Genomic DNA, 23,689 nt, shown 5'->3' with positions numbered 1-23,689 from the left:
TATATAAATTTCACAATACTGTGGCATAGTTATACTTAGCTATAATCACAAACACCTTTTAATCTTCACAATGATAGTCATCATTATCTTAATCTACATAGCTTATGAACTCTATAACCTTTAACAATAAAACTATTTCTTACAAATAGGGTGATGTGTACATTGCTTTGTTTACTATCAGCTGTTCCCTTGTTCTCTTTCATTCCTCCCTCCCATCACTGCCCTTGAGTTGCTCAGTTCACTTTTCAATGGGATTCTTATCTCCAATTAACTACCAAAAAAGCCAGAAGTGGAACTGTGGCTCAAGTGGTAGAGTGTTAGCCTTGAGAAAAAAAAAAAAAAAGCTTACTAACAGTGAGTTCAAGACCCAGGACTGGCAAAAAAATAAAAAGGGGGCTGGGAAGGTGGCTCAGTGGTAGAGTGCTTGCCTTGCATGCATGAGGCCTTGGGTTCCATTCCTCAGCACCACATAAGCAGAAAAAGACGGAAGTGGCACTATGGCTCAAATGGTAGAGCACTAGCCTTGAGCAGAAGAGCTGAGGGACAGTGCTCAGGCCCAGAGTTCAGGCCCCATAAGTGGCAAAATAAATAAATAAAATAAAATAAAAAGGTGGAGCAACACTTTAGGCCTGACAAGCATGGGACTACCGATACCCTCTGAAGAGCTTATGGAGCAAAGAGAGAGTGTTCTTTAGTGGAGGAACGGAGTCCTGTGGAGTGAGACCGATGAAGCAGTGAGGCCCCACAGGGGACAAGCCGAGGGAATACAGGCCTTGATTACTCTCTCCCCTCCCTGTCCTACGGGCTGACCTCCACCCAGATGGCAGAACAAGCCTGTTGATGTGGCCTGTGCAAGCCTCCTGGGGCACAGAGGAGGCAGAGGAGAATAGAGAACAAATTGGAGTTCATCACCCCCCCTCCTCCCCACGTTGCAGGGAATGGCTTCAGCGTTGGTGAATGTCACAGGTGAAAAACGGAACTTAGTTGACGTTACATTTTTTTTATTGTCCCAAGTATTACATCATTACATATTGCATTGCCTGATTGTTATGTAATGATTGCACTTTCCTATTTATTGGCAATTTTATATTTTCTTGGCAATTTGTATTTCTTCTTTGCCTTGCCTCCATTAAAAAAGAAGTAAATTGTCAGCTAGGCACCAGTGGCTCACACCTGTCATCCTAGCTGCTCAGGAGGCTGAGATCTGAGGATTGAGGTTCAAAGCCAGCCTGGCTAGGAAAGTCCATGAGATTCTTACCTCTAATTTACTACCAAAAAACTGGAAGTGACACTGTGGCTCCAACTGGTAGAGTACTAGCCTTGAGCAAAAAAGCTCAGAGACAGCGCCATGATCAACATTACCACCAACTAAAAGAGCAAGTTGTCATTTTACTGGGGAGAAGGCTAAGAATCTTGAATAACTCTTGTCTTACAGAGCATCACTGAACTGAGAGCCAGTACTGAACTCAGAGCCTGGATACTGTTCCTTAGCTTCTTCACTCGAGACTGGTTCTTTACCACTTGAGCCACAGCTCAAGTGCCAGATTTTTGGTCATTAGTTTCAGAGAAAAGTCTCATGGACTTTCCTGCCCAGGTAGACTTTGAACCACAATGCTCATATCTCAGCCTCCTGAGTAGCTACAAATATAGGCATGAGCCACCAGTGCCCAGTGAGTATCTGTCTTTTACCTTTGCCTTGTCATGGGAAGGCTTCAGCTGTTGAGCTCATAATTTAATCCATCCTTTCATTTTTAGTGTTCATCATGTATCTTGATTGAACAAGGCCTTCTCTACACTAGGAGATAAAAAAAAAATAGGAGGGGCTGGGAAGGTGGCTCAGTGGTAGAGAGCTTGCCTTGCATGCATGAGGCTCTGGGTTCGATTCCTCAGCACCACATGAGCAGAAAAAACCGGAAGTGCCGGTGTGGCTCAAGTGGTAGAGTGCTAGCCTTGAGCTAAAGAGCTGCAGGACAGTGCCCAGGCCCAGTGTTCAGACCCACAACCAACCAAAAAAAAAAGTATTTTTTTCTAATACTTTAGGACTTTTATCTTGTATTTCCGTTTTGGGATTTCTTTGGCCAGTTCTGCGGCTTGAACTCAGGGTCTAGGTACTGTCCCTGAGCTGCTTTTACTCAAGATTAGCTGTCTACTACTTGAGCCACAGTGCTACTCCTGGATTTTTTGTTTATGTGGTACTGAGGAATCAAACCCAGGGCTTCATGCAAACTAGTCAAGCATTCTACCGCTAAGCCACATTTCCAACCCATATTTTAGTTATTTAATCCACCTGGGATTTGTATTTGAAATGGTTTGAGGTACTATCAAATTAATTTATCCTCTTAAATATCCAGTTGTCACGATAGTTATCAAACACTCTGTAATTTCCCCATTATTTGAAATAACATTTTACTATATAATAAACTCTTACAAGTACAGTTCTGGGTAATAAAACCATGGCATATGTTTTGATTCCTAGTATGACAAGTTGTTACTATTATTTTCTTCACAGTTGCCTTTGTTACACTGGCACTATGATGATGATGATGATGATGATGATGATGATGATGATGATGATGATGATGATGATGATGTCAGTTGTGGGGCTTGAACTCTGGGCTTGGGCGCTGTCCCTGAGCTCTTCAGCTCACAGCTGGTGCTCTGACACTTGAGTCACAGCACCACTTCTGGTTTTCTGATGGTTAATTGGAGATAAGTCTCACAGACTTTCCTACCCAGGCTGGCTTTAAACCGCGATCCTCAGAGCTCAGCCTGTTGAATAGCTAGGATTACAGGTGTGAGCCACCAGCGCCTGGCTATACTCATTCTTTAAATCCACAATCCACAACATTCTTTAAATCCACAATCCACAATGCTTCCACAACTCGTGACACTGACCATTGAATGTCTACTCCAGAGTACTGAGCAATGGACTGGTTGATGCACTGAGTAGCAGGGTGTGCAGTCCAGACACAGCTCTGTAGAGGATACCCACTGTGCTCCATTGCCCAGAGCTTCTCCAGGACTCATCAGGAACTTATACCCCCCAGCTTCCAGAGTAGTGTTGATCACAGCTCTCTGCTGAGTTCTCTCTCTCTCTCTCTCTCTCTCTCTCTCTCTCTCTCTCTCTCTCGGTCTGTTGTGGGGCTTGAACTCTGGGCCTGGGCACTGTCCCTCAGCTCTTCAGCTCAAGGCTAGCACTCTATCACTTGAGCCACAGCGCCATTCCCAGTTTTTTCTGCTTATGTGGTGCTGAGGAATGGAACCCAGGGGCCTCATGCATGCAAGGCAAGCACTCTATCACTGAGCCACCTTTCCAGGCCCTGCTGAGTTCTCTTGGGGACTGGCTCTCAACTCAGGAGAGCAGCTCAGCCCAAGTTCATATTCCTTTCCTGAGATAGCTATTTGACTGTTGGAGATTCAGCCACTTTGCCACCTCAAGCAGCAGCTGCATTGAAGTTCAGAATTTCCCTTCCACAAATGTGATATGATCCAGACACTAATCTGCAACAAGTTTTCTACATGAAACTTTCCATTTCTGATTCTGGTTTCTGGAAAATCCAGCCTGTGATGGACTCGGAACCCAGATGGAACTGGATTTGAATCATAATCTAAAAATTGAGTAACAATTTAACCTTAGATATTGTAAGACCACTATAAGCTTCAGATTTTATTTATTATCGATATATTTATTTAGTATGCCTATGCTGGGGTTTGAATTCAGGGCTTGGGTGCTGTCTCTAAGCTCTTTTGCTCAAGGTTAGTGCTCTACCACTTTGAGCCACAGCTCCACTTGCAGTTTTCTGGTGGTTAATTGGAGATAAGAGTCTCATGGACTCAAAGCTGGAACCTTGATTCTCAGGTCTCAGTCTCCTGAGCAACTAGGATTACATACATGAGATACCAGTGCCCAGCTTCATTTTCTTGCTTAATTGTTGTTGTTTTGGCTCGAAGCTGGTGCTCTGCCACTTGAGCCAAAGCTCCATTTCTAAGTGTTTTTTGTCTGCCCAGTCTGAATTTGACTGGGACTTTCAGTTCTCAGTCTCCTGAGGATTATAGTTAGGATATACCAGCACCAAGCAAGCCATCTTTTTTATATTATTATTATTGTCCTGGGGCTTGAAATCAGGCCTGGACACTGTCCTTGAGCTTCTTTTGCTCAAGGCTAGCACTCTACTACTACTGGCTTTTTCTGTTTATGTGGTACTGAGGAATCAAACCCAGGGTTTTATGCATGCTAGGCAAGCATTCTACCACTAAGTCACATTCCAAGCCCATACCATCTCTTTTTTTAAAAAAAATTAATTATCTTTAAGTAGTTGTACAAGCAAACAAGCTATCTTTAGTATACAAAGATGAAATACTAATGACATCTGCCTCTTACAGCTGCTGTGAGGATTAGAATATATGTGAAGCACATGGCACAGAATCCACTGTGCTTCCAGTACAACAGACGAGCATGTTTATAGTTGTATTTTATTAAAAGGACCATTATACCAGACTCTGGTGAAGCACACCTGTAATCCTAGCCACTCAAGAGGCTGAGATCTGAAGATCAATGTTTGAAACCAGCCTGAGCAGGAAAGTCCATGGTACTCATAGCTCCAGTTAATCACCCAAAAGTCATAAGTGGAGCTGTGGCTTAAGTGGAAAAGCACTAGTTAACCTCGAGAGAAAAAGCTCAGGGATAGTGCCTGGACCCCAAGTTCAAGCCCCAGGACCTGAAAACTCCAAAAAAGTAAAAACATCAGTAGAAAAGTTGAAAGGTCCTGAGCAGAGGAAGATGGGGAGTTTGTTGAAATTTATTCTCTCCCTTTCACTCCCTCTAGAAGCCTTGGTGCTGAAGCAGAAATGGAGCTGTTGTACTCAGCTTCTTTCCAGAAGGTGGTGCCAGTGTACAAGGCTGCAGCCCTTTTGCTCAGTAACTTCATCAGCTTTCCATGCTTTATCTCCTTTCATTCTCCATCACCCATATTCACCAAATACAATGCTTCCACCACTTTTTCTTTCATCAGTTCCCAAAAATGCTTACTTAGCATTTGGAGAGTGGCTTTAAATCCCTTGTAAAACATTACAGTGACAAGCTAATATTAGCTCTTTCCCCAATACATTATATAGAGGATTCAAAGAATTCTTAGATCTATATTGGCTACACAATGGTTCAACAAATGCAAGATCCAGTTTTTCAGTTATGGGATCCTTTTGCCTTGAGCCATTTGAGAGCTGGTGGTTGTGTTGGTTTTGTCTTTTTCTGCTCACAACGGACAGTCCTGATTACTATGGGAACTAATGATGCCTCACAGGATTGTTTGAAAGCATGTCTGCTGTACCTGTGCAGAATAGGATGTGCCAAGCCAGACTCAGGTAAGCAGCCTCTCCTTCTTCTGGCTTCCTCGGAAGCAGATACTTGTCCTTGCAGTGAGTGAGCCGATGACAGAACCTGCTTGGGGTCCAAACTGAGGTTCAGAGGGAGCAGTGCCCGTGTCAGCCCAGTTGCTGGTTATATGACACAGTGACAGAGTACAGCTGGAAGAAAATCTTGTTTGTTGGTGGCAGACAGACAGACTCCCAGGCAAAACTAAGGTCTACATGGAGAGAGCCCTGGTCCTAGTGGGTCAGGCAGCAGAACAAGGATTCCATCTCTTGGGACAGAAGCTTGATCTTCAGTGGAAGAGTACAGGATGTGCTAGCTGGCAAACCTTCCAGACAGTATTGGAATGGTGGCTTTATAGACTAGCCAGAAAAATGGCACGCAGCAGGGGAAGGGGAATTGGTTGTTTAAAAATATCCACAAGCAAAAGCTCTATTGCAGACAGTATAGACAATACTGTCTATGGCATGGGTATTTTGTTTTTGTTTTTGCCCATCCTGGGGCTTGAACTCAGGGCCTGGACACTGTCCCTGAGCTTCTTTTTGCTCTACTACTTGAGCCACAGTGTAACTTCCAGCCTTTTCTGCTTATATGGTACTGAGGAATCAAACCCAGAGTTTCATGCATGCTAGGCAAACACTCAACCACTAAGCCACATTCCCAGACCCTGGCAAGGATTTTGAGAGCAGGCTGATCTCAGATAAAATCATAGCTCCACCTTTAGTTATCTGTCCTTGATCAGTTTCACTGAGTCTTCTCTACCTCGTCTGGGTGTGGAGAATGAGCCTTTGAACTTACTGGAGCATTAGCCCTGGGAGGAAGGGAGAGTATTCTTCTTTCCTCATTTCTATATCCCCAATATGCATGGCTCATCTCTGATGCTCAGTAGATACTCACTATAGGAATGAGGTTTGCATTTGTCCCAGGATATGTCTTAGGTAGAGAGCTGCTTTGCTGCAAATATAATATGGTCAGTGTTTGGCATGACATTGTCCATCACTCCTGCCTCAATGTCTTACCCTGGGGAGGGAAGAGGAGAGGGAGGAAGAGACCCTGGCAGACACCAAGAGAGAAATAATCACATCTGCTCACCTGCTGCAGACTTCAGGACTGTCAGCTGACAGGACTGTCAGCTCAGCTTGCTGACCAGCCTACCCACAGGCGCAGTCTCCAAGGCCTTACAGCAGGAACCAGCAGTCTCACACTGCCTGCGGGTGGACCCATTCCAGGAAACCAGTGGACTTCCTGGCACCATGTTGCCTTGTTCAACTCCACTCATGGGTTTGCTGTGTTAACAAGTCTGTAGTCACCAGTTCCTGCGGAACTACATAGAGGCGAATCAAAGAAATTATAGCCCCAGGGAATGTATGCATTATTTTTTAAAGGAAATACACACAGCAGGACTGCTCTAGTGAAGTGAATGAGTTTCCATGCTCTTACTCATGCCTCCATCATCTGGTTTTGACAAGATGAAATTCCAATTGGTTTCCATGCCCAGGACTTGTAGAAACACAAGGTATAAAAAGAAAGACAAACCTTGAAGAAATAGAGAGTTGGATATGTGCAATCTTTACACACATTGGTCACCAGAACCTGGTCCATAGTCATTGTCACCCACCTCAACACCCCCCCCCACACACCAGCCACCACTGCCACCTCCATAGGCCCAGCCAACTTCCCAGGTAGTGGGAAAGCAGCACCGCTACCATGACCTCTACCATGTCGGACATCTCTATCCCTATCAATTTCTCCATAAAAATGATCATCAGCCTGGTGACCTCCAAACAGTGGGTCATCCTAGGCCTCTTCCCTCTGACCCTCGCCCAGCCTGGTCCACTTGTCCCCCAGCTGTGGTGATGATTGGTTGCTCACAGGTCCTAGCTACCCCTTCTCCTGAGGGACCTCCTTGGAACTTCTGTGCCAGGAAATGCCTGAGAAGTGACCCACCTCCCCCTGAAGGCATCTTGTATTCTAAGTGGGGTATGTAAGTACCCTCCCCCACCCCGCCCCCATCCTCTTGCCTCAAGCTGGGGACTTGGTGGTGGAATTGGGGCTGAGGTGACCAGCCAAATCTGTGCATTTGCCTTACTTTCTTTCCTGTCCTATTCCATTTCTCTCATTCCTAACATGTCATCTGAGTAGTCTCTCAATAAATAATCATTTCAGGCAGGGTGCAATGGCTTATGACTATAATCCCAGATACTCAAGAGGTAGATACTTGGGGCCTGGGCAAAAAGCAGAATCTCATCTCATCAAATAAGCTAAGCTTGGTGGTTCATGTCTATGATTCCGGCTATGTGAAAGGCTGTAGATAGGATTGCCGTCCAGGCTGGCCTGGGTAAAAATGCCAGACCCTATCTAATAACTGACCCAAAGCCAAAGCACTGAAGATGTGGCTCAAATGGGAGAGTACTTGCTCAGGAATTACTACATCTCCCCGCCCCCCAATCCTACTTTAGACTTGGCATCAGGAGACTCCACCTAAGACATACCGCCATCACTCCCGTTTTGTTTGAGAGTCTGGTTTTGAACTCACCATCCTCCTAGCTCAGCCTCCTGAGAGCTTGGATTATAGGTAGGCACCACCATAACTGGTTCTGCCACCACTCTAACAACAGTTCTCATAGGCATGGTTTTGGTTGCTTCTCTCCCCTCTTGGTTCTTGGAAGGATATATTCATTTTGGAGCTCTAGCTGTTAAATATTTACTAGCACACCGTCAGGTAAAAACCATCTAATTCTAATCCTTTGACTATACTAAAAGGCAGAGATAGTCTGGTGCCAGTGGCTCATGCCACAAGACCCTACTTCAAAAAAAAAACCCAAGGGTTAAGAATGTAGCACAGTGAAGGAGTACTTGCCCAGAACATGTAAGACACTCATTACAATCTTCAGCACTGAGACAGAAAGAGAAGTGTAAGAGAGAAGGTAGCAGGGAAGAAGGGATAAGGGAGGAGGGAAGGGAGGGAGAGAGAAAGAGAAAATACCCATCACTTCAGCTAGCAGAGCTAGGAAGATTTTGCCTTAATAGCTGAAATATACTCAGTTCTTAGTGTTAGTTCCATGCCCCCTTGCTTTTCTAGCAGAATCATCCTTCTTGATCATGCTATTTCTGATTAGGCAGGTAGGGTAGTCTACCCCATCCCCAGGGCTCCAGTCTAAAAGAGAATATTATGTTCCAAGTATCTTGAACTCTTTGCTGTTAGCAGTGACATAAATCTCAAAGCCATCTCCATCTCCGCCTGCCTCCCTGGCTAGTCTCCAGACCAATTAAACATTGATGTCCTGGCTATACTTCCATCTTCTTTCCTTGTCCAGTCAAGCCCTGGATATGAATTCTTGCTTTCAAATAAAAAATTTAACACTCACATTGGTGGAGTTCTTCTGTTGATGAAGCATATCCAAGCTCACTCTTTCTGCATATGCATGATAAAGAATTAAAGCAATATGAAGTATAGAAAATAAAGTCCAGAAGTCCCGTGACCAGGGGGATGCTCACCTGGGTGAAGTCAAGTGAGCATCATATACCTTCAGTAGGGCGATGTGAGAGAGTGACTTCCATAGAGTCTTATTCCCCCAAGCCTGTAACTTCTGTCAGATCTGTGGGCAAACCGAGCCAACTAAGGTTAGGGACATGCTATGAATTATCTGAGCACCTTTCTTTAAAAGTTAGACAAGGAAATTGAGAAACTGTCATAGGCCAGAAGAGACTTGGGACATGTGATATAGAGATGCAATGTGACATCCTGATTTGGAAACTGCCACAGAGAAAGGACGTCAGTGGAAGAATGGGAAAATCTGAATTAAATATGGAATGTCATTAATAATATTACAGCAGTTACCAAGATAATTTTTGAATCTTTGCAAACTTTCCTGTCCATGATTATGTAAGATGAACTTGAGAGGAAGCTGATAAAAGGGGATTTTGGTCCTGCATTTGCAACTCTTTCATAAAGCCACCATCATGACAAAATTAAAAGTTTAAGAGCAAAATCAAACACCTGAAATGAACACAACAGAAATGAGAGGAACATCATTTCACATATCTTTTCTTTTTGAGAAGTGGTTCTGGGATTAGAACTCAGGGTCTTGACAATTGCTAGACCCAGAGCCATACCTTTAAATTTTATGTGTTTAATTAATTAATTTATTAATTTATTTATTTTTGGTCAGTCATAGGGCTTGACCTCAGGGCCTGGACACTGTCCCTGAGCTTTTGTGCTCATGGCTTTGAGCCACAGTGCCACTTCTGGTTTCCTGGTGGTTACTTTGAGTTAAGAGTCTTGCAGATTTTCCTGCCCAGGCTGGCTTCACATCTCAGCCTCCTGAGTACCTAGGACTATAGGCATGAGTACCAGTGTCTGACACATTATTTTAAATTATTATAAAAGTGATGCACAGAGAGGTACTGTTGCATAAGTCAGATAATGCATATATTTCTTTTTGGAGAATGCCATCTCTAGCCTAGCTTTGCTGATTATTTTGGAGATGGAGTCTTGCAGATTTTTCTGCCTAGGCTGGTTTCAAACCATGATCCTCCAAATTTTGGCACCTAGCTAAAATTGGTATTAATTAGTAAAGAATTTCTAAGTCTCACCATTATTTGCTTCATTTTATATTTTAACTTTTTTGTTGTTGTTTGTCATAGGGCTTGAACTCTGTGCCTGGGCACTGACACTGAGCTCTTCAGCTCAAGGTAAGTGCTCTACTACTTGAGCCATACACAGCGCAATTTCTGATTTTCTGGTGGTTAACTGGCAATAAGAGTCTCACAGACTTTCCTGCCCAGGCTGGCTTTGAGCCTCAATCCTCAGATCTCAGCCTCCTGAGTAGCTAGGATTACAGGCATGAGCCATCAGAGCCCAACTTTCTAAAAAATATTTAATATTTACCAATATTAAATTAAATTTAGCTTTTTATACCTAAATTATTTATGTATTTATGTATTTATTGTACCAGTCCTGGGGCTTTAACTCAGTGCTCTACCACTTGAGCCACAGCTCTACTTCTGGCTTTTTTTAGTGGTTAATTGGAGATGAGTCTCACGGGCTTTCCTGGTTGGGCTGGCTTTGAACAGCAATCCTCAGATCTCAGCTGCCTGAGTAGCTAGGATGGCAGGTGTGAATGGGGCACCTGGCTTTACTTGTCAATGGAGGATAAGCTGATTCTGGAATCTCAGGAGTTATGTACAGTAACCTGCCTTGTCCCTCCCTAATATCGCTATTGTCCTAAATCAGACTCCATATGGAAAGGCAGAGCCCTGCTCTCTCACCCAGGCAGAAACTGCCCCTTTAAATGGAAAAGGAGGCAGAGATGGCTCACTGCTGAGAAGAGGCTTCTGATTGACAGCCAGCTGCTCCCAGGAGGCCTGATGTCACCACCAGCAAGCAACAAGGCTTCCAGCTGGCAGCTGAATAAGAAGTTATTGCTAGGACCAGGATGGTTCTGCGGTTCTGCAGCACCTGCCCAGCGGGAATTCAAAATGGGTGGAATCTGTGTTAAGTGTATTGCTTTTTTTCCTTCACCCAAACAAACCTCTTCAGATCACAGAAGCTTTGCCTTCCAAGGAGGCTGGAACTTGCAAGACCAGAGCCAGGTGGGCCCAGGGCTGTCTGGAGATTTTAAACAGCTCTGTCCACTCTAGGGTTCTAGGGCCATACTTTAAACTGCTTCTCCAGCACATTATTCCCAGGCTTCCACTACTGGCATTATTTTTTCCTAATTATAAAGATAATGCAGACTCATTCAGATAAGGAAAACGTAGAATTAAAAAAGAAATAATATAGAATAGTATAAAATGCACACAATACATGTATAATAAAATAGAATATATAATTATATCTAGATACTATAGAATACTATAAAATATAGAATACTATAAAAATTAAAATGCTATAGCAGTTAGCAACCATCACTGCCAAAACGTCTGTGTTTTACCACCAGAATTTTTTTTGAATGTTTATTTTTATTTTTTTATTTTTATTTTTTGGTCCAGTCGTGGGGCCTGAACTCTGGGCCTGGGCGCTGTCCCTCAGCTCTTCAGCTCAAGGCTAGCGCTCTACCACTTGAGCCACAGCGGCTTTTTTCTTTTTGCTTATGTGGTGCTGAGGAATGGAACCCAGGGCCTCAGGCATGCAAGGCAAGCGCTCTACCACTGAGTCACCTTCCCAGCCCCACCACCAGGATTTTTATACACATATATATTCATTTCTTTTACAGGACCTGTAAATGATATAATCCTATAATGTACTATATAGGTATATATTGATATAAATATACCTAAATATATATCTAGATAGATATAAATAGATATATTTAGATATTTATATTTTGACAGATATAACTTTATATTTATAGATATAAATACATTATATTATATTATTTATATATAATATATAGTTATATCTAAATATATATCTTTAGATATATTTATATCTATATATACCTATAGTAAACCTATAATACATTAACTATACAACTTTATTTTTTTCTGGGGCTTTATATTTTTGTTCTGGGGCTTAAACTCAGGGCCTGGGTGCTACCTCTGAGGGGGTTTTTTAGCTCAAGGCTAGCTTTCTACCACTTGAGCCATAGCTGTACTTCCTGCCTTTTTTTTTTTTTTTAAGTTATTGGAGACAAGAGTCTTATGGACTTTCCTGCTCAGACTGGCTTTGAACCTCAATATTCAGATCTCAGCCTCCTAAGTAGCAAGGATTACAACATGAGCCACCAGTGCCCAGCCACAACTGGATTGATTTGAACAGGTGTAGACCACCACATACCCACAACTTTAGATTTTGTGCACAAACACACCAGAAGGCTTCCCAGTTGACAGTCCTTCTTCTTCCAACCTTTACCACCACAGACTAGGCTTTCTAGGTTTTCAACTTGATAAAAATGCAGTTGCATGACAAAAATACATTTTAAAAATTGAAAATGGACATGTTTTTCCATCTTTTACATTTAACACGTCATGAACAATACAGAACTCCAGGCATTCACACACAGGAAGACCAAAAGAGAATATTCTTAGAGGAAGAACACAAAGATACAATGCCTCTGTGCCTCTGATCATATAAACTAATATCTATCAAAATGAATTCCAGGAAAACATATATAACACAAACATGTGCCCATGCCATTATTCTTTCAAAATTTTCTCTTTTTTTTTGTTTTTTGTTTTTGTTTTTGTCTTTCAAAATTTTCTATGTTACCATACTGGAAATCAAACTGAAGACCTTACACAGACTAGGCAAGTACTCTAGCACTAAATTCTACCTCTCAAAACTTCTTTTTCAGGATGACATATTTGATCATATGACACTACATGATTTATCTAATCATTCCTCAATTCTTGCACATTTAATGTAATTCTGAACTTTTTTTTTGTCTTTTTTTCTGGTCATAAGGCTTGAACCCATGGCCTGGGCACTGTCCCTGAGCTCTTTTGCTGAAGGCCAGTGCTCTACTAGTTTGAACCACAGCGCCACTTCCAGTTTTCTGGTGTTTACTTGGAGATAAGAGTCTCACAGATTTTTCTGCCCAGACTGGCTTAGAACCACTATCCTCAGATCTCAGCCTTCTGAGAAGCTAGGATTACAGGTGCGAGCCACTAGTACCTGGAAATTTTTGCTGTTTAAACAGTAGTAGGGAGAAATGGCACTGGTGGCTTATACCTGTAACCCTAGCTATTCAGGAGGCTGAGATCTGAGGATCAAAGTGCAAAGTCAACCAGGGCAGGAAAGCACATGAGACTCTTAATCTCCAAAAAAGTCCAAATGGAGCTGTGGCTAAAGTGATAGAGCTCTGGCCTGGAGTGAAAGAGCTAAGCACAGCAAGTTCAAGCCCATCAGTAGCAGGACACACACACACACACACACACACACACACACACACACACAGAGACACACACAGACACACACACACACACACACACACACACACGTACTAGATAAAGCTTTTTTTTTTTTTTTTTCCCAGTCCTGGGGCTTGGGCACTGTCTCTTAGCTATTTTGCTCAAGGCTAGCACTCTACCATTTGAGCCACAGCACCACTTCTGGGTTTTTCTGTTTATGTGGTACTGAGGAATCAAACCCAGGGTTTCATGCATGCTAGGCAATCACTCTACCACTAAGTCACCTTCCCAGTCCTAAAGCATCTTTCTTTCTTTCTTTCTTTTTTTTTGATCCGGTCGTGGGGCCTGAACTCTGGGCCTGGGCGCTGTCCCTCAGCTCTTCAGCTCAAGGCTAGCACTCTACCACTTGAGCCACAGTGCCACTTCCGGCTTTTTTTCTTTTTGCTTATGTGGTGCCGAGGAATTGAACCCAGGGCCTCATGCATGCAAGGCAAGTGCTCTACCACTGAGCCACCTTCCCAGCCCTTAAAGCATCTTTCTTATGCAGTGTTTTAAAGCACAGGAGAACAAGTTGATTTGGAGTATCCAGTATAGAATTTTTGGAGTTCAGTATAGGATTTTTGGAATTAAAGAGACCAGGGTTTGGCTCCAACCTGTCATTTGCCAGCAACTTGAACTTTAGCAACTTACATCTCAGTCTCAGTTTCCCCATGTAGGTAATATTTCATCACTTGTGTGATGAAATGAGTGAAGGATAAGGTATGCAATGTGTTGCCCAGCATGGGAGGAACACCGACACAGGTTGCTATTATTCATCTCTGCATTCATTTCTAGTTATTTCCTTAGGAAACATTCCTAGAAGTAGGATTGTTGGATCAAAAAGAGGGCCTGTCTTCATTTTTTTAATAGTCTGCCAAATTGCCCTCCAGAAAAGCAGTGCCAATTCGCAGAACTACCAGCTGTGCTTAGAAGTGCCCTTTCACCACTCCAACAGTGAGTATCCAGAAAAAGAGGAGGAAGGAGGAGAGGAGGAGGAAAGGGAAGGGAAGAAAAAATATAAAAGTGTGTTGCTCCTAAAATCTGTGTCTATTCAAAAATATTAAATACCTACATATTTGTCTTTTGGGGACACAGATGGGAATATAGATGTATATATAATGTTCATTATATGTTATATGTTATATATACATTATATATAATTATATACTTTATATATAATGTTCATTATATGTATATATTTCAAAATTTGTGTGTGTGTGTGTGTGTGTGTGCTGGTCTGGGGGCTTGAACTCAGGGCCTGGGTGCTGTCCCTGAGATTTATTTGCTCAAGTTTGGTGCTCTACCGCTTGAGCCACAGCTCTACTTCTGGGTTTTTGGTGGTTAATTGGAGATAAAAGTCTCATTGACTTTCTTGCCCTGGTTATCTGTGAACCATTGTAAAGCTGAATTCAGAAATCCTTACCCAAAAGACCACCAGAGACCATCACCAATGTAAAAGCAAAGGAGTCTTTATTGCAAGGTTGAGCTTGGTCCCCCGTGTACATGGCAGCAGCCCAAGACGCTCAGAGGCCCCAAGCCCAGGGTTACAGCACTTTTTATACACTTTTTAGGGAAGGCAGGGGCTTTGCATACATCATGACTTTTTGTAACAAATGACTACACACCGCGGGAAAATCATAAAACAACTCTTTTTTTGGGGGGGGGGGTCCGGTCGTGGGGTCTGAACTCTGGGCCTGTCCCTCAGCTCTTCAGTTTAAGGCTAGCGCTTTACCACTTGAGCCATAGTGCCACTTCTGGCTTTTTCTGCTTATATGGTGCTGAGGAATTGAACCTAGGGCCTGATGCATGTAAGGCAAGCACTCTACTACTGAGCCACCTTCCCAGCCCACAAATACATTCTTGTCTGTACTAACTTTGTACACATATGCAAGTATCTCTGTAGAACATAGAATCAATTACTAGAAGTGAAATTGTTGTATGAAATGGTAAATTGCTGCCTTAAATATTTTGATAGGGACTAACAGATTAATCTCCAAAGTTTCCATCAATTAATATATACTCCCACCAAAAATGTGTGCATGTGTCTACTCCTCCTTTCCCTTTTCCTGTACAGTTTATTTAAAGTCGTTCCTTCCTTCTCAGATGGATGGGTAGAAAATGATGCTTTACTTTCATTTTAATGGACATTCTATTAATTGTAATGAGAAATGATGAGTGCCTTTTTACTACCCCTATGTCAGTTACATTTTTTCTTCAGATGAGTTGCCCGATAATCTTTTTCCCCATTTTTTTTTGGGGGGGTAATAGGTAGAGGCTCTTAATATTGTTTTGTAAGAACTTTTTATATATTAAGGGGATTAATTTTTAAGCCTTTAAAAAACTTCCTGTGATTTATAATGTTTTATTCTTAGATGTGGTCATTACTTTTCATTATTCTCCTCTACTTTGCCTGGCCCCACATTTTCCTGGCCACTTTAAATTGTTTTTCTTTATGAACTGTCATATCAGGTCCAATTTTTCCAGTTTTGAAATCTCTTTCATATCCCTTATCCTATTTAGCCTAGAAGTCACTGCATGAGTTCTGATGGCTTGTTCTCCAAATGAGGAAGTTGACACCCAAGTGAGGTGTGAGGTAGCATTGCCCAAGGTCACACAGAAGAGTCCCATTGGCTAGCATCCACCCTGTCCTGAGGCCTGGGCCGCTGCCTCTGTTTGTCAGTGCTCATTTGAATGTTTGTCTGAGTGCTTACTTGGGTATACCTGTGAATGTGTGTATCACTGTATGAACATGCGTGTAGGTATGTGTATCCATGCATGAGCATAAGTGAGCATGTGTGTCCACATGTATCAGAGTATGAGTATGAACGTGCATGTGAGAATACATGTGCATCTGTATGTACCAGTATGTGTGCGCATGTGTCTGTGCATGTGAGTGTGTGTAAGTATATGTATGCACACATGTGTATTTGTCCACAAGTGTATATTAGGGTGGGAGCCTGTCCACATATATGTGAATGTGTGTGCATCAGTGTATGGATGTGTGTGCATCATCATGTGTGTGAGTGTATGCCTCAGTGCATGAGCACATGTGTGCATGTATGTACATTGGTGTGTGTGTGTACATGTGTGTATGAGTGTGTGTGTGTGTGTGTGTGTGTGTGTGTGTGTGTGTGTGTGTGTGTGCGTGCACGTGTGTGGCGGGGATGACCTGGGAGAAGAAGCGGTACTTGCCATGAGGGCTGCCACAGGTGGAGCCTTGATTTCTGGCTGTGGGAACCAGGTCTGCAGTAAGGCCTGACTCTGTCTCCTCTGCCTCCCCATCTCCAACTTTCTCCCTCTTTCTTTCTCATTTCTACCTCCATTTCTTGTCTCTTTGAGTCTCTCTATTACAGGTCCCAAGTTTCTTTCCTAGTCTCTCCTTATTCCATCCCTCCTTGTCTCCATCTCTCACCCAAGTTAGTGGCTACTAGGGCAGAAATCAGATCTCTCACTAGTTGTTCTTCTTTCTGTTTTGGTATTAACCGCGAAGCCCCTCTCCTGCCTGTGGAAAAGAGGAGGTGTGTCAGTGCCTTTGGCTTCCCATTGGTGTTTCCCCAGAGGGTGAACACAGACTGCTCATTGCAGAAAGGAGACAAGTGGGAGGCACTACACAGAGTTTTTCAGTATAACTTTGTCCTTGCTTTGCCTGAATTTCTAAATAATCCAGGATAGCACCTCATCATCCAGAGCTTTGAGGTGTCTGTCCCCTGTCTTGTTATGCACAGCTCTGTACAGCAATTTACAGGTTTTGAAGGGCAGGCACATCCAGACTCTTGGTAAGAATGGGTGTTGTACTCATTCTGTGGGTCCTGGGAGGGTATATGCCTCACCCAAGGTCATAGGAGAGGGCACTGACAGACATATTTAATAACCTCATCAGCTTCTAGCTCAGGGGTGGTGTTCAGTGAAGTGCAGAGAATGTGCTGAAATATACGGAGGATATGATGTGATAATCATAGCTAATGTGTCCATGTGGTGAGCACTTACTCTGTGTCACACAGCACATTGGGTATTTTGTATGCTTTGTGTCAGTTCCATCCCCATACCATGCCAGAAGCCCTATCAGGTGGCTAGCTTTATTACCATTTTATAGACAAGAACACAGAGACACTGAGAAATTTAGTAATTTGTCGGAGAGAGATAACTACACAGGAACTAGATGTGAGTGTCATGGAGATGGATGGATGGATAAATTAAAGAGGTTAGGTAAGTAGTTAGAGGACCTTGAGTTTATGAAATATCTACACATCTATATCCCATGAGGCTCAAAGTTATGTATTAGGTACTGGAAGGCAAACACTAATCAAGAAAATATGAGTCCCTCTCCATGCAGTGTTCACACATGCACTCCAGGACACAGTGAGGGTGGGGGCAGACGTACCCATAAGCAGATGATATCAGAAAACTTACACTATACACAAATATAGCCAACACACTGCAGTGACAGCCATGTAAACACTGATATGCCTAAAGACAAGGCAGACATGGAGAAGGGTAAGCCATCAGCAGAAGAATAAGCACATATACACTTTAGCCCTTGAAGAACCCCACAAAGACTTGTATACTTGGGCCATGTGCATGTAGAACCTCTCTTCTTTGTCCCTCTCCCTGCTACAAGCACACATGCACATGCACATGCACATGCACATGCACACAAACAGCCAGACTGGATACACTGCACACAAGGATGTACACCTTTCAAAACATGCTCAGAAACAAAGCCACTAATGAGGTATGCAGAAATACCCATCTATTCAGAGACATGCATAAATGAATAAAGATGTTACACACGCACGCACACACACACGCACACACACATACACAGAGCCACAGTGACAAACACAAAGATCAGGATGCATGTTGCATTTAAAACCAGACTGGACACACTGAACACAAGGACGCATGTCTTTCAAAGACATGCTCAGACACAAGGTCATTGCCACACAGATGAGGACATAGGAATGAAAAAATGTCCACTTACTCAGAGACAGACACAGATGAATATAGTTGTTAAACACACACACACACACACACACACACACACACACACACACACACACACACCTGCAGGCAGGACATAGACAAGATCAGTCTTTCTCTAGCTGATCTAGCTCAGGCATAGTGGTATCTAAGCTACTTCTCACTCACTGTCTCTAGATCAAAGCCATTCTCTAGGTCTTATAATGACCTAGTGCTCCAGCTTAGTGGAGGGGAATTTAGCCCACAGCTGTTTTCTTTGGATGCCCAGAAGCTCAGCAGTGTCTCTGCACCTCATCTTACCCATTCTGTCACCTAATCCTGTGCAGAAACTTCCTCAGGCCCAGCCCTTTGTCATCACCTAAATCTCCACCACAGCCTTCCCTCTGACCTCAGAATTCCCAGTCCCCCACCCTTGTCAGGTCCCCCTTCCTCTGGGACATTCTGTCTCAGTCATCTTCCCCCACTGAGGAAACATGAAACTATCCGTGTCTTTTGGCTTCCAATCAGGATTTATCTGAAAAGATTGGGGAAGGCAACCTTCTAAATCTATTCCAATCCATTCTCCCCAGAGTAGCTATTGGGATAATTTTGATATTGCAGACATGAGGACAGTGACTTTTTAATTTGTTGATATAGACTCAGAATGCAGGAACAGTGCCAGAAGCATAGTAGGTAACATTTCCAGCTTAAATATCACTTCCCTGGGGGGGGGGCCCTCTCTCATCTCTCCAGTTGGAGTTAAGCTCCTACACATTTACAGGTGGGCACACACACTGCAAAGTAATAGATATGCTGTATGTGTTTATGTCATTTATCACAGTTGCAATTATAATGGTTATAAAGAAACCATTAGATACTGTTGTCATTGAGCAACTATTAGCATAATTGTTTAATACTGTCAAACTATAAACTCTATGAAGGCAGCAATCAGGTCTCTTCAATTCATTCCAGTATTCTGAGAGTTGGGTACAGATGGCACATAACCAACATCTAGAACTTTAATTCAATGAGCTATCCAGTAACTATCTGCTATATGTCAAGCACTTTCTACACATCTAATCTTCACCGTGACTTTGTAAAGTATTAGTTATCCTTATTTTTTTAAAAAATGAGAACCCAAGGAGGTTCACCAAGGTCACCCAGGCATTACCACCTTTTCAGACCCACTCCTCCTGCTGCCCCTTGGCACCCTCCTTCTTATTGGGCTACAAAGCCCAAACTGAACATTTTTCTCTGGTTTCCCAACTTCCTTCTCCTGGATCTACATTGACTACTTCTCCCTCTACAGTCTCAACTATACTTCATCATTAAACTAGTTCTTAGGATATTTTGTTCATACTAAGGTACAAGTGGTTGAGCCCTGTAATTTCCCATCAGGACACTATGCACTCATAAAGGGTCAGAGATTTAATTGTATAGACCTGGACCCTGCTGGTAGAATTTAGCCATAAGCTAATCAAGATCAGAGACATCATACCAAAAGGGTACTGCCTAGAGTGTTGGCCAGAGGATCTTTTCTCTTCTACCCACAGCCCGCCTCCTCTGCAGTAGCCCCAGGGACCTCCTGCCAGTCTTGCCTGGTGAGCAGGTACCCAGATCAGGAGGGCTCCGTCCAGGCAATAGCTTGGCGCCATTTGCAATCCCTTGCACCTTGGTTTCTCTCTCTCCAGATGAGGAAGTTTGATGAAATTCACATTCTGTCTAGCTCTTCATAATAGTGCAGACAGGTGGAGCTGTCAGGTCGTTAGCAGTGATCACTACTTCTTGTGTTCTTATAAGAATTAGTGATTACTACTAAGGACCTGACAGCTCCACTTGTCTGCACCCATTATGCATGTATGATGTCATTTGATTGAGATTTCTCCCCCCCCCCCACACACACATTGTCCCTGTTTTACAAATGGAGAAACTGAAGAGGTAAATTCCCTCACTCAAGGTCACTGTTCCAATAGGTGTATACGTCTGTCATCCCAGCTACTTAGGAATAGAAACAGGAAGATCTCTTATTTGAGGCCCTCCTAGACAAAGTTAGGAAGAGCTTATTTCAAACTCAAAAGGGCTAGAGGCATAGCTCAAGAGGTAGAGCACTTGCCTAACATGTATGAGGCCCTGGGTTCAATCTCCAGTGCACTGTGGCATAAAATATGATCCCCATACATGAAAGAGAGTTTGGGAAGGGCAGGTCTTGCTTAGCATCACTCATGTAGTTACCAGCAGTTGCCAGCAGGGGCTGAATCAAGGTCCATGCCCAGTGCAGGAAGCTGGCTATGAGCTGGTAGCTCCATGGACTTCCTTTGGGCCTCCCCATCATGCCATCTTCATGAGGCCAGGCATCTTGGGTGGGTGGGGACTGGCTTTCCCCAGAGTGTGAAGCCCAAGTATACCAGAACTATGCTGTAGGGCATTTCTGACCTAGCTTCAGAAATATGTGTATCACTTTCTCTGCATTCTACTGGCTGTATAAGTATGTTACTGAGTCTGACCTGGATTTAAGGAGGAGGGGATATGGATCCCCAAAGAATGTATCTACCTGCTTCAGAGCAGTGGCCCAGCTGGTAAGTGGCAAAGCTGGAATTTGACAAGGCTGGCTCAGGTCTGCACACTGAATCTCCATGCACAACCTATTTTCAAGGTTAAGGCCTGGTTTCTTGTGTGTTTCTTTGAGGTCCCTGATACTTCTTCCCTGACTGTAGGCCCTGTGTCCCTGGCCTCCTGGCGCCCTTGACCTTCCTCTCATGGGCTACTTTCACTCTGCCTTCTTCTTAGGAGGCCAGCAGAGCCATGGAAAGGGCACAGGCTTTGGAAATGACCATCTCAGATTCCAAACCCACTCCTTCTCTATGACTTTGAGCAAGTCAATTCTCCTCTGCAAGTCTCAGTTCTTCAGCTGTAAAATGGGGGTGGGGGAAGGTGCTAAGGACATTCCCTTTTGTGAGCTGGCCTGAGAGTTTATGTAATCAACAAGTAGTTGTGGGTGCCAACTTTTTGCCAGGCATTATTCTAAGCTCTGAGGAAGGGGAAGAAGGGAGGGAGAGACAAAGAGAGAATAAGCAAATAAATAAGAAAAGTGTACACATGTATGTATGTGTATACATATATGTGTCAGATAGTGATAAGGGCTATATAGAAAAATACAGTAGGGTGTGGAGGGTTTGGTATTTCAGGGAGGGTATTTGTTCCTTTACACAAGGTTATGAGGGGACACTTTACTGGGAAAGGGATGTTTGAGCAGAGATCCTTGAATGTGACCCCCTGACTTTCCAGAGGGAAGAGTGTTTCAGGCAGAGGAAAAAGCAAGTTTTCTAGATCTGGAGCCAAGAAAGGAATAGGGATGTGTTAGGGATGAGAAAGGATAGGTAGCAGAACCAATGAAGTTCGGATCTTAGAGTACTTGGACTTTGACCCTGAATCAGGTGGGAGTCATGGGGAATTAGGGGCAAAAAATGTTATCAGTTTCTGGATACATTTTGGGAATCGTGTGCATAGTAATTGTTGATGGATTGAATGTACTGTGTGAGAGAAAGGAGGGGGGAAGAAGGAGGGAGGGAGAGGGCGAGGACTCCAAGATCTCTGAATAAGTGGGAAAAAATGGAGTTTTTTTTCCTTTTCTTTTTATCTTGGTGGGGAAAGCTGTGTGGGGAGCACTCTTACCTGTTCCCCCTGCTGCTCTAGATCTAGATCTGGCTCATGGGAAGGCAGGAGGGCTCAGGAGCACCTCCTTGGGCCAGGCAGTGAGCTAGGTGTTTTACCAAGTGTGGTAGCAGTCTTGTAGGAATGATCAGAGATCCCTAGGCTCATATGTCTCCTTTTTGCTTGAGTGTGGATGGACACACTAACTAGGATCACTATTGCTATGTTACATGATAACCTGAAGGGTAAAGAAGATATACAGATAGGCCTTACCTAATTACAGGGCCTTTTACAACAAAGTGTTTTGGGGGCTAAGTAAGCAGAGTGCATCAAAGGTTGTGAAGAGATTGACATCCTGATCTTGGCCTTGAAGATGGACCAGCCACATGCAAGGGCAGAGAACTACTAGGATAGGAGCCAACAGCCAGCAAGGAAACAAGGACTGTGTTCTACAACCACAAGGAACTGAATCCTGCCAACAACCTGAATGACCTTGGAAGCAGACTTGTCTCCAGAGCCTGTGGAGATTACAGCTCTGCCTAGCCAACAGCTTGTGAGATCTTTAGAAGAGAATGCAGCCGAAGCTGCCCAGACATGGAACCTACAGAACTGTTCACTACTAAATGACTTGTTGTTAAGCCACCTCCCTGGTTATGAAGCAACAGAAAACCAACACCCATCCAGTCCCCAAGGTCCTGGTGGGGAAATAAATCCATAGTAGGGACTGGCACCCTAAAATCATTTTATCTGATTGCTTGGTAAAGATGGCTGGGAACAACTGGAAAGGGAAGAAGCTACTGTGTTCTGATGGTTGTCTCTGTCTACCCTGGGCTCTGGGTGTCTGAGAATGGGTGAAGACTGTGGTTGCTGGGGGTGTATATCTGGCAGAGTGTGTGTGAGTGCCTGTCATAGTGTGTCCCAGAATCTGAGGGTGTCTCTCATCAGAATGTCACTGTGGCTGGGAGTGACTTGAGTCTGGCTGTGTGTTGGTGTGTGTCTGAGGGTGACTGTCTCAGTGTTTGACATCAGGTGGTTGAGGGGGGAGGGGCGCCGAGTGAGCTCTAGTCTGGAGCTGTGTGTGCATCTAAGTGTGTGCATCTGTGTGTAAGAAATCTAGGGTATCAGCCAGCCAGTGTGGGTGCATGAGAGTGCGTGTGTTTGAACTTCTGGGGTCTAGCTTGTGGGGGAGGGCTGTGTGCCAAGAGCGCCCTGCCCCTATCTCCCAGGGCTTCTGCCCGTCCATTTGGGGCCGTCTAAGGGTGTCTGTTGGTGTATCTGCCCGTGAAGGGGGGGGGGGAGGTGGGGGACAGTCTTCCAGACTGTGCATCCGTGGATTTGTCCGCCCAGGTGGCTAAGAGGTGTGTGTGTGTGTGTGTGTGTGTGTCCAGGCATGTTTGCACGGTGAACGTTATCTTGGTGGTACGCACGTGAAACGGAAGCCCCGGACGTCTCTGAGCGTGTCCGTGTGTCTGGGTGAGGCCTGTCTGGGTCGGTGACTGGACGCCGGCATTTGGGGCGAGTCTCAGAACGGAGAGTGGGGGTTGGGGCGCCGAGGGTGGGGTGGGGGGAAGGGGGGAGGATCGGCCGCAGGACCAGCTAGCGAACGACCTCGGATCGACACCGACACCCGCCGCGAGCCTCTCACTCCGCGCGCGCGGGTTCACCTGCTGGGACTGGGGGCGGCGGGGGGGGGGGGCGCAGCCCGCATCCTCCCGGCTCCCACGCCCTGCCGGCGGCGCCCCCTCCCTCGGCGGCGCCCCCTCCCCCAGACGGCGGCACCGATTGGCTGCTGCGCACAGCTCCGACCCGCCCCGCGCG

General features: G+C 44.3%; 1 long non-coding RNA gene across 1 annotated transcript; it reads left to right on the top strand.

Moving 5' to 3' along the window:
• The first annotated feature begins 10,015 nt into the window (after positions 1 to 10,015).
• LOC138805331 (uncharacterized) lies at positions 10,016 to 22,546 on the top strand. Its single transcript, XR_011365491.1, has 3 exons — positions 10,016 to 10,063; positions 14,152 to 14,215; positions 22,155 to 22,546. It is a non-coding gene; the product is annotated as an uncharacterized lncRNA (long non-coding RNA).
• Positions 22,547 to 23,689: the final 1,143 nt, after the last annotated feature.

The sequence above is a fragment of the Dipodomys merriami genome, unplaced genomic scaffold, assembly GCF_024711535.1.
Source record: "Dipodomys merriami isolate MVZ:Mamm:240054 unplaced genomic scaffold, mDipMer1.0.p SCAF_39, whole genome shotgun sequence".
In the NCBI taxonomy this organism is placed as follows: Eukaryota; Metazoa; Chordata; class Mammalia; order Rodentia; family Heteromyidae; genus Dipodomys; species Dipodomys merriami.
This window is presented reverse-complemented; position numbering and strand designations above follow the sequence as displayed.